Below are 12,774 nucleotides of genomic sequence, written 5' to 3' on the forward strand. Positions count from 1 at the left end.
CACACCTCCTTGTGTCCACCCCTAGTGTGTCTCCCTGTCCCCTCCTCCCTCTTCCTCTCTCCTCTTTCCCCACCTACTCTATGGTGCTCTCTGCTTCTTTGATCTTTTCAAACTGTTTCTCTATCGACTATCCTGCTCTCCTCACTAGGTCTAGTAGAAAGAAGTTCAAAAAGTATATCCTGGTCTCCAACCCAGGCCTCCCTATTGCTGACACCTGTCCCAGTGCTTCCTCCAGACAGACCCTCACCGACATCCTCTTTGTTGTTCCATCGCCAAACATATGGTCAGTGTGCTTTCTCCTTTCGCTTCTTCTCCCATTAATGGTGGCACCCGGTGAGAGGCCCTCCTGGCCCCCTTCCATTTATTTAAGTCATCATTAATGTTTAACTGAATGGTACCGTCTTGGTCCAAGGCCCTCAGGCCAACTTTTTCCTCTTTGATAGATGCTTCCTGCACCTCATCAATGTCCTTTCTTCTCCTGCTGTCACTTATCACCCTTCTTCGGCTTCCTTGCCTCCCCCCTCTGCCTCCTCCTTGGCTATCTTGCCCTCTCCTTCTTCCTCTCCCACCCCCCCTCAGGCTCCTTCTACACCTCCGCAGGGCATACCTCTGATTTGTACCCCTCCCTGGAAGGCAACCTCCTCCAAATTGCCACTCTCAACTCTCGCTTAGCTGTCAAACACTCCTCTGACATCTGCCTCATGGAAGAACTTAATCTCAATGTCCTGGGTCTCAATGTCCTGGGTCTCACCGAGACATGGTTCATAGCCAGCTCTATCACAAGCTTTGACACTCTCCTCCCTAATGTCTACAAGATCCTCTTTGCACCCAGATCCAACCGTTCTGGAGGGGGTGTAGCCTTGATCTTCCCGGAGTGGATTCCTGCCTCTGTCATTCCCATGCAGACCAACTCCTCTTTTGAATGCCTTGTCTGCAGGCTCTCTCTCTCTCTCTCTTGGCCACTCTCTTACCATGGCTACTATCTATCGGCCACTTGGTCAGATCACCTCCTTCCTCTCTGAGAGGGAGGACTTATCCTCCTCCCTCCTGGCCTCGACCACTCAACTCCTTCTTCTTGGAGACCTGGACGCTTCCTGTCCCTCCTCTGGGCTCTTTTGTGACCTCTGCGACTCTCTCTCTCTCTTTCTATTATCCCCTCTGGCCCGATTAATTCTGCAGGGCACACTTTGGATGTTCTGATCTCCTCAGACCTCCCCCTCTGTATCCCCCTCACCAACCCTCTCTCCTGGGGTGACCACTTTCTCCTTTCCTCCCATCTCTCCCTCTCTACACCTCAGGCCAGGTCAACTCCAGCACTGCGACGTACCTTCTCGGTCATCCGATCCATGAAGCAACTGTCAGTGAGGCTTTCGCCACCACTTTCTCTCCCCCTCCTCCTCCTCTGGCTGACTCACATCCTGACACAGCCCTTTCCATGGTCCTATCTTCTATCTCTGATACTCCTGATGCTCTTGCCCCTATCATGAGGATTTGATTGAAGCCCAAAGCCAAGTGCAACTCCTGGTATGACTCTAACCTCGTCATCCTTAAATGCAAGAGCAGGGTGACTGAGAGGAAATGGCTATCTTCTTGTGCATTCTCTGACAAACTGGCCTGCTGCCGCCTGCTTCAAAGGCAATACCGGTTTTCTGTTTGCACTAAGAAGATAACCCACATACAAGCCCGGCATCTAACAACTCGGGCAAACTCTTTAAAATATGCAAGGAGCTGGCCAATCCTGCCGCAGTCTCTTCCTCTCCTGTCCCCTGCCAGGCCCTCTGCATGGCCCTGCCTTCTCCTTTCATTTCTAAAACCCAGGTCATCATGTCCACCCTCTTGTCCTCTCCTCTTCCTCCCTCTACTATATCCTCTATCCCTGGCCCTCCTGTGGCCAACTCTCCTCCCTCTTTCTCTTCCTTTCCTCTATACTCCCCTGACAAGGTTTCTAGACAAGTCGGATCTATGAAAGTCTCGTCAAAACAGGTTCTTCCATGTTCTTCCAAAACCATCCAGGACCACATTGACACCCTCGCTCCTGCCCTGGCTGACTTCTGTAACCACTCCTTCGCCACTGGACCGTTCCCTTCCCCCCTGAAGAACTCTCTTGTGCACCCTCTTCTCAAGAAAACCTCTGCTGACCCCTCCTGACGGGCTAACTATTGCCCGATCTCTGTCACTCCTTTCCTGGGCAAACTCCTGGAAAAGCTGCACATCTCCCAGCTTAATATTCACACTCAATCTGTTGGTTGTCTCCATGACCATCGGTCTAGCTTCAGAGCAGCCAGAAGCACAGAAACTGCTCTCGTGAACATCCCTGAAGACCCGCTCTCTAACCTTGATTCTAATCTCCCCTCTGTCCTCACCGTACTCGATCTTTCTTCTGCATTTGACACAGTCAACCATGCCATCCTGCTCCACTGGCTCTGTGATAACCTAGGTATCACGGATCAGGCCCTGCCCTGGCTGACATCGTTCCTCTCTGATCGACCATCCCAGGTCCAACTTGGGTCCTTCCTTTCCTCTATCTCACTCTCTACCTGTGGTATTCCCGAGGGGTCTAACCTCTCTCCCGGCTGCTTAACCAGTACCTGGCACCTCTCGCCCACTGCATTGCTGCTCTCTGCTCCAACTTTCAGTGCTATGCAGATGACACTCAGCTTGTTTTCAGGCTCCCCTCTGCCACCTCTTCTCCTTCTCTCATCTCTGACTGTCTGTCTACTATCCAGAAGCAGATGACACTCAGCTTGTTTTTAGGCTCCCCTCTGCCACCTCTTCTCCTTCTCTCATCTCTGACTGTCTGTCTGCTATCCAGAAGTGGTGTGCCGCCAACGATCTCTGCCTTAATGCCAGTAAGGTGGAAATTCTCCTCATTGGCACACCTGCACCATCCTTTCCTGTCACTCTCTGGCCGGCCTCCCTTGGCCCTCTTCCTGCTCCCACCTGTGAGGCTAAGTACCTCAGGGTCATCTTCGACTCCACACTCTCCTTTTCTCCTCACATCTCTGACGTCTCTAAGAAGTCAAACTACCAACTGCACCTCCTCAGAGGTATGATTCCTTTCCTCTCCTTCTCCCAGAAGCTCACTGTCTCTAGAGCACTTGTTCTCTCTAGGCTGGACTACTGCAACAGCGTCTTTATAAATCTGCCTGATTCTACTCTAGCTGCCCTCTGCAACTCATCCAGAACAGGACGGCAAGACTTGTCCTTGGCCTCAAGCCCAGGGATCGTATCTCTCCAACACTAAAATCTCTGCATTGGCTCCCAGTGGCTGCAAGGATAATGTTCAAGACCCTTTGCATTGTCCAGAAGGACTTCTGGGGCCGGGGTTCTCAATACGTCCAACTCTCTCTTCATAAATACCTTCCTACTTGAGCTCTTCGCTCCTACACCTCCAACTCCCTCAGGGTCAGTTGCTTTTTTAAGCAACAAGTCGGTGGCAGATCTATTTCTTTGGCTGGGGCCTCCTACAGGAACAGCCTTCCTGCCTCTCTGAAACTTGAGGCGAAACATCTCCGGTTCCGGAAGCACCTCAATACATTCCTCTTTGCTTCTGCCGTCTCTCTTCCTCTCCCCTGCTGAGGTCCTGTCTGATACTGCACTGGTCACCTGGTTACCCTCTGATTTCAGGACCAGGTCCCAGCCCGCCCAGTTGCACACCTGCACTGCCTCCTGGCAACTCTTGCCCTTGGGTCTGTATCTGTAACCCTACAGTTCCCCTACCTTCACTTTTGGACACCTGCTGTCTGCACTTACACTTGCACCTGCCACCTGCTGGCCACACTTCTTTTTGTTGTTTTGATCCTATATACAGCACTGCCCCCTCCCCTTTCACCTGGCACTTTCCCCCTCCGTCCCCCCCTGCACTTGCGCATTCTCACTGGCACTTGGCCTAGTAAGATCGTTGTCTCTGTCCTCCTTCTGTCCCCCCATTCCTTGCCTCGTCACACCTTGAAACATTTGTGTATAGATGCGTTACAAATGCCATATAATATCATATCATATCAAAAGCCCAAAAGTGTGTAACTAGACATTAAATGGCTACTGCATTGAGATTGTAAACTCCTACAAATATATGGGTGTGGTAGTCGATTCTAAGTTGGATGGAACATTGCATTTACAATTTGTCCAGGTTAGGAATGCAGAGGTTACTGGTGCCATTACATCTTTGACTTACAAGGCATGAGGCTATTCGGTGGGAATCATTCTTAAGCTACATTATAGTAAGATTGTTCCTATATGAGATAGAGTTTTGTGGGGTAACGATGGTACCTAAACTTGCAATGCTGGAACAATGTATCCTCCGTAGGATCCTGTGTCTAAATTAGAACATTCCGGCTGAATATATACTCCTGGCATATGACATCATTAGTATCACATCTATGTAGTGTTTGCATGTACTGGAAAGTTATGAACGCTACTATGGGCAGTTTGCTATGGTCACTTTGGGATGCGTTCATTAGAAAAGACTGATATATAAAACTAGCAATATACATTGTTTATCAAAGTATGCGATGCAGTGGACTAATGGATCTACTGGTAACGACTTGTCTCTCCCATGTAGTGGGTTTAAGAATAAGATGGAACATATTCTTGTGAATATGATGGTGAAAAAAACCTAGTAAATCTAGTGAGTAAAACAAGTGCTGAATCATATGTCGCATATTACCCATGGGGTATGGGTCTTCCCTCGTATCTCAAACACTTTCTAGGGAACCATTTAACATGGACATATATTCAAATCAAATGTAATTGTGCCTTGACCTATGAAATATTGGGAGCATGCTTCAGAATACCAAAGGGTGAAAGACAATGTCAATTGTGTTGTGACAATCCTATTGAGACTGTCAAACTCTTGATGTTGGACTGCACTCCGCTGAAAGAAATTAGGTGCAGGTATATACAAGCTTGTGGTATATGTGAACAGATACATGGAAATGACATTTGGGAAATGTACATGTTTGGCAATCATGATGTGGGCCTTATTTACTTAAATAAATTATGAATATTTATCGAGATTATATCAAGGATTATTAACTTTTGAAGTTGTATCAGAGATGAATATTTCGTATGATGTAAGCCTTTTGTGACTATGGGCAAAATTTTTTTGTATGTGGCAGAAATGTGGATTTCGATCTAAAACATGACATTTTGGATGTGGTCTCTTCAATATCCTCAAAGTATACTTGCAGCCTACTTTTCCGTAACAATTGTCGAATCTGTGTTCCAATTTAGGATTGGATGGAAACAAAATGATAAACCTTTATTTAACAGGCTAATCTCTGCTGGGGAAAGGTCAACTTTAGACAAGTTAAATGCTAATATAGTGTAACCTCTGATTTTTGTTCTGAACTCATCTGCTTATGTTTGTGGATGTCCCTGAAGTGGTCCTAATATGGGTCCTCTGGGTTTGCCATGGAATCTTCACCCTTGTCTGCCTCTCTCTAAAAAGGTTCTTGTACTTTCAGGAGCATTGTAACTCCCGTAGTGTACATTAGATGGTCATGCTTGTTCTTGATCGCAATTGGAGAACGAAGTATCTGAAAAGGTTACCCATTTTTTGGGGTACTCGCTGCATTTTCCACATCCATTTTGGTTATATCCTTTAGTATTCCATCTAGGCTTTTGTACATAGTCCTCAGCAAGATAAGGATATACCATCTTTCGCTTGAAGTGAACCAAATCTTTTTTCAATGTATCAATTTTCTGTGTGATGGTGAACATCTTTAACTCCTCTATCTGTTTATTAATTGACTCAAATCTTCTTTAACATCCATAATCACCGGGTCATTTTGAAATGCTAATTCGGATTTTTCGATTTCTATATGCATGTTAGGGCTTTCTTTCTGAGCTGTCGTGATAGTTAAAACTAAACGATTCATGCTGCTTTTTCTCCCAATTTGACTAACTACAACCAAAAAAGTTTACCAAAAATGTTATGGGTGGAAGGTTTTGAATGAATCCACACCACTGTTTTTTAACTCATCTGCACAATTGCAAAAGGGGTCCAGCCATATGCAAATCAGTCAGGTACTGCCACCAATGGGAGCAGCCCTGCCTGAACTGCTGGCCACGTTACCTCTGCACGGAAACACAAGCAACCCCAGACCTGTTCCGACATTGTTGTGCCTCATCAGTGAGGTGCAGCTTGGTTCCCTGTGGCGCAGTGAGCAAGGCACCCACGTCTGGGCATACCCTCTCTCACATAGGAGACACACTATAACCAACATTTTGATTATACAACAGCTTCTAGTCTGCATTATCAAGGAAGAGGCAAGGTTCTTTTTTAACTTGCTAACCTACAGGAATAATATCCCTCCCAGTCACGTGAGAGACGTGATACGTACATGATTACGTTCTTGAATGCAATCATGTATACGTGGAAACACCAGCTCACCGAAAGTCCAGCGTATATGATGTCCCACACACTATTCAAGTAAACAAAAGTGAATTCTCTCTCATTCACATTACTTTAATAATGAATATACAAGTATTATATTCCTATATATGCCGATTTTGCATACTTACTCATTTTGGAGATGTCATATTTAGCAGCTCAGCCCTGAGGAAGACGAGACAGGTGGCTAATCGTCAAAACTAGCCAAATACCCAGGCTATATGTGAAATAGCATGGTTTAAAAGTTTAATGTTAAGAATGATGTTTCATAATGTGATATCTGCCTTAGTATTGTAGACACTGTGGCACTTTAGTACGGTGGAAGGGCACTTAAGGTATTTTGCTTCTTTAAACAACAGGCACTGAAGCAATTGATCAATGTTGATGTAGTGTATTTGTATAACTTTGTTTTGTGATATTAAGTTTGTGATTTGATGTATATTCACAGAAAATGTTTGACAAGATTTAGTGTAGAAATGTGACTGGTTGACAAGTGAACTATAGTAATGTATTAAAGAGTTCCACGTCATTAATACGAAAACCTGCAATTACAAAGCAGTGTTAGAACGAATACAAATATATATATATATTTTTTAAATAAAGTGCATTATGGATAACAAGTCATGAGTGTGAGATACAACTAAGGTGTGATGAAAATTGTTCCTCCGACCTTTCTCAGAGACCTGGCATTCCTGGTAAACCTGTGGCTTATTATAGCAAAGCGCTAGACCCTGTTGCTGCTGGAATGCTGCCTTGCTTAAAATCAGTTGAGACAGCTACATTAGCAGTAGAACAATGTGAAAACATTGTGCTGGTATCTCTGTTGGGGGTTGCAGTGCCACACTCAGTTGTCTCTGTTTTTCTGAAAATCAAATCACAACACATGTCTCTATCTCAAGCTAGCAAATATGTGATCCTTCTTTTGAACTCATCCAATTTTACTTTAACGTGGTGCCCAGTAATGTTCCCTCTAATTATTTTACTCTGTATACGGAAATTAAATGTTTGTGTAACTGTTTACAACCCATGATATGAACATAAATAGCTAATGATGAGTTCTAATACACACTTTTCGAAAAAATACTGTTTTAAAAGGAATAGGTTCTAGAGATGGATGTGGATGGGAGGGCCAATAGCAATTCAGTAATTCAAGATCTGTCTCCGTATCCGTAACAATTAAGCAAAGGTGCAACAGTATGATGCATCCTACCGAAGCGTTTCTTGTTAAGTGTAAACAATAGGTTTAACGTATGTTGGTTGTTTGCAAAGCACCACATGCAACCCAGATGCACACGATTATCATAAAAATGTAAGCCTACAGTAGCACAAACATCACACACGTTATGATATATCCAAAAAAGTATTTTCGATTATGCAGCCTGTGCAGAAGATTAAAAGGACATCACAAGGACAATACCATAGAATATGTTAATAACAATGAATATGCCAGAAGCTGATCACCATCAGAACTAATGTTCTCAGGCAATGCTTTTGTCAGCATTCCTGCATCACAGAATATGGCAACCAAAATTCTTCTCCCAATTGTGAGCCAATTGCATCCAAGACAAGTGTGGCACGAACTACAGAAAATATTAAGAAAATAATGTAACTAAGCAAGCCCTCCATTTTGTGAGCCAGCTCTCTGTGGCCATTTCTTTGGTGCATTTTATGTGCACACTAACCATGAAGCCATGTTGCCACCCTCTCTGTATACTTTGTATCTCTGTCTCTCTCTCTCTGCCTGTACAACTCTATATCCCCTTTGAATATCTCTTTCCCGATATCTATCTCTGTACACATATATATGGCCACTGTCTTACCTCTTTTGTAGTCTGTTCAACTTCTCTATAGCCATTTGCCTTTGCCTCTGTGATCTGATTCTCCTACTGCTCCCTTCTCACTGGAACTCTTCAGCCTCTTGTGTGTCCCTCTGTGACCCTTCCCTTTTCTGTGCCTCAGTTTAGGTAACTTCTTGTTTAGGTTCATGTCTCTTTTTTTCAGGTCCTCTATCTCTGTCTCTCTCTCCATCTCTCTCCTTCCTTTACTCTTCCTCTCTGTGCAACAGTCTTTTTCCTCTTGTAGCTTCCTTTCTTTTGTTCTCTGAATTTTCCCTCCCTCCCTGGTCCTGCACTTCCTGTAGTTCTCTCTGCCACTAGTCTCTCGGTATATCAGTTTCTTTTGTGTCTGTCGCCTCCCTTTCCTGATGCACATTGATTCTTTTTGCCACCTTTTTGTGCCCTTTTTCTTTTCCATCTGTCTTTTTATGTGCCCTCTGCCAGACTGCATTCCATTCCTTAATGGCTCCTTCCTCCTTCAGTTCTGTGGCCTATTTTCCGTCTGCATCCCTTGTAAGCAGAGTGTTTGGTCTGGCTGGACAGGTGGATATTTGTGCTGTGAACTCAGCGGATATTGTCTGTTGTTAGCAGGCCAACGTGCTGGGATTAGAGTCTTTCTTCACCCTCTACCATTAACACTCCTCCTGCTAACGCTCGCATACAAGACTATTCCCCTAAGCGAAGAGTAGCGGATTGTAAGCAGAGCGTCTGGTGTGGCTAGACCGGTGGATTTTTGTGCTATGAACTCTGCGGATATTGCCTGTTGTTAACAGGCCAACGTGCTGGGATTAGAGTCTTTCTTCACACTCTACCGTCAACACTCCTCCTGCTGACGCTCGCATACAAGACTATCCCCCCTAAACGAAGCGTAGCGGAGTGTAAGCAGAGTGTCTGGTGTGGCTGGACCAGTGGATTTGTATGCTGTGAACTCTGCGGATATTGCCTGTTGTTAACAGGCCCACGTGCTGGGATTAGAGTCTTTATTCACCCTATACCATCAACACTCCTCCTCCTGCTGATGCTCGTATATTAGACTATCCCCCTAAGCGAAGCATAGCGGAGTGTAAGCAGAGTGTCCAGTGTGGATGGACCGGTGGATTATTGTGCTGTGAACTCTGGGGATATTGCCTGTTGTTAACAGGCCAACATGCTGGGATTAGAGTCTTTCTTCACCCTCTACCATCAACACTCCTCCTCCTGCTGACGCTCGCATACAAGACTATCTCCCTAAGTGAAACGTAGCGGAGTGTAAGCAGAGTGTCTGGTGTCCCGCGGCAGGTGGCGTGTGGACCGAAGGATTGCAGCACTCAAAAGGACTTTAAAATCAGGGCTGGGTATATCCGGTTTGAAGGGGAGAAAAAGACAAAAGGAACTGATGTTGTGTTCATCCAGCCCGATGAAGAGCTCAAATCGTCTGGAAAGGCTGACGGCAAAGCCGCTGTCATAAGATTTTCAAGTTACGAGTGGTGAGGAAATCGGTCGATGCTCCACCCCCATGGGGATGTCGCAAGACATTTGAGCAACAGGATGCTGAATGAGAAAACAGAGGATACTGCCTGCTGCCCATTTAACATTGAGGTGCAAATTGGAGCTAGCACGGCGCAGTACATCGATAACTTGGCCGGCGCAGTACATCGATAACTTGGCCGTGCTTAAATCCTCCGAGTTGTTTGAAGTGATGTGTTGTCTAAATGGGGGCGTTGTCGAAACTTAGTGAAAAAGAGCTGTTGTATGGTGGCAATGACAGTGACAAGAAGATTATGGGGGAGGAGAGTCAAAACATGGAGGATAAAATATTAGAGGAGAATGGGAGGGAGGATTGAACGTCTAACCAGCTAGAATCCCAATTAGAATCTCGTAAATCACAACAGACTGAGATAATCCTGAGAGTAACCCCCAGGGTTTAAACCTTGGGACTCCAATATTGAACATGATGAGGGCAGGAACAGTCAATAAAAGAAAGAAGGTTATTGATGATGGAAAACGAAGTATAATTGATGCATCAACTACCTCAAAATTGGTGGGGAAAAGTGGCAGGAGAGGAAGTATCAACCTGGCAGAATGGTCGCAATGAAAAAAGAATGAAAATGGTGGATGAAACAGAGTTGCCCTCAGGACAGAGAATGAAGGGTGGCTGTGCTTTGGGACCTAAGAGGAAAAACACTGCAGGAATGGCCTAAATGTGCGGCGGAGTGGGAGGAGTTTCGAATTCAAGAACAAACATAAATAGCTGGCCTCTACAGGAAAAACACATCTGGAAACCCCCAAGACTAACCCCAATAGGTGAAATGAAGGGGAGATTACTTTTTTTTTAATGGAAAGCAGCCAACTGGGTGAGAAATTCATGAGCTTGCAGATCTGGGAGAAAAAGTGATGTCAGGGGCGGCAGAAGAAGAAATCTCTGACAAATTGCTACTGGAAAGCTCATTGATAATGGAAAAAAAAATAAGGAGTGCAGTGACGCCAACTTGGAAAATTGTGAAAATTATAGCCAGATGAGAAATGACTATTTGGGTAATACAAAGAGAACACAAACCACTCAAACTATGGTAAGAAGAGACAGAAGGGAAGATCATGGCTGGCAGGTCAATATAATGAAGGATTGCGCCACAATGACAACAGCGACGCACAACGGAGAAGAAGCTACCCTGAAAGCCCCTCTTGACCCCCATCAAGCTAGAGCTTCAGATCATGATTTCTTACTGGTATCGTCCCTGTCAGCAACACTAGCGCCATTCATGAAACTGTATGAGGCCATGGGGTAGACATTAAAAATCACACCTCTATGTTAGCAATGGTACATTCCAAAATGGTCTTTGTGGAAGCCTTTATTACAGCTATACAAGACAACATGGAAAATAGCTCTGCAAGGGTCTCGCAACTACTTCATAGTATTTTGGAGCCCATTATTAAAGAGAAACTAAATAGGAGAGCCTCACGAATGTCAGAAGGAATGGGGCCAATGCCATCAGGAAACGGTTGGAACTGAGAACATACAGAAATCTTCATACCTATGATTATTGAAACCTGGACATAGAACCAGGAGGAAATACAGCCAAGTTCGATGACAAATCGAAGTAATATACAGAATCAGGAGGAAATACAGATAACTTCTATGATGAATGGAAATAAGATACAGAACCATATCTGAAGGAGATGAACGGTCTCAGGAAGTATCATCGACAAAAGATGGCAAAACACAGAATAGTAACATTGGGCCTCATTACAGTCCAGACTTAACGTTGCCGGTATAACCATACAGGCACCGTTTCTGCGTTCACCAAATTAGGGCCTATGCCCCCGGAAATACCACCACCATAACTACCACCACGAAGTTAACGCACCCGTAAACTGCGTCGGCAGGGAAACCCCCCCAGTTACCGGCAATACGTAACTGCGTGCGCATCACAAGTATCACAGACATGGAAACACTGCCACAAAAACGGCGGAAACACCATGTACACAGTGGCGATATCGCCGCCCCCACGAACATGAAGTTCAACAGTGCCTGGTGAGCTGAATCAGGCCACAGGTGCACCAAATGAGTCCAGCCGGACCCAGCAGGCCACTGGGAGCTTACAAAAAGCCCACACCCATGCTAACTCCAAACACAACTATGCAGGCAGCAGCTGTAGCAGCATTGGGCCTGGGGCTATTGAACCTAGAGGCAGCACCGCACATGGTGGCAGTAATGGTGCAGAGGAGGATGAGGCGGAGGCGGAGGAGGCACATGCGGCAGTTAGCAAACCCTGCTCGCATGCCAAACCAAATTGTGCAGCTGGCACGACCCCGTAGGCAGCCTGCAATACCCCACATCAGGGCCTCACCCTGGAACCTGACCCCAGGACACACATTATACCAGCTGGACCGTCCAACAATTATGTACATCACCACCATGATTGAGGACGACATCAGCAGCCACATTGGCATTTCCACTGCAATCCCCCCATCCTGAAGGTGGTGTCAGTACTGCATTTTCTTGACACCGGAAACTTATCAGCACACTGTTGGTGAGCTGCACGGGCTCTCACAACCCTGTTTTTCAAAAATATTGGGACAGGTACTGGATGCCCCGCTGCGCCATGTGTCGGAACGCATCGCCCTACCTCGTAGCCTTGCCCAGGTCATTGCCATCAAGTTGGCCTTCCATGCCATTGCGACCATGCCAAATTGCATTGGTACAGTAGACTGCACCCACATAGAGCTGCTAGTACCACGTGCAATGAAGATGGAGTACCGCAATAGGAAACACTACCACTCACTGAATGTACAGATGGTATGTGACGCCTGACAAGTGATAACACATTGCTGCGCACATTTCCCGGGGTCAACACATCACTCAATGGTCCTGCGGAATTCGACATTGCCACGGTACATGTAACGCTACGCTAGACAAAGCACATGGTTATTGGTTGAGTACAACTGCCAATGCACAGGCCCTGTGGAATGGGGGTGTTAGGCAGAATCCTGTGCAGTGCCCTTGGGGACCACTACACACAATTAAGACCACAGGTGGAAATACAAATTTTACCTTTGGTACAAGCC

The sequence above is a fragment of the Ambystoma mexicanum genome, chromosome 5p (genome assembly GCF_040938575.1).
Source record: "Ambystoma mexicanum isolate Mex_15411 chromosome 5p, UKY_AmexF1_1, whole genome shotgun sequence".
Classification (NCBI taxonomy): Eukaryota; Metazoa; Chordata; class Amphibia; order Caudata; family Ambystomatidae; genus Ambystoma; species Ambystoma mexicanum.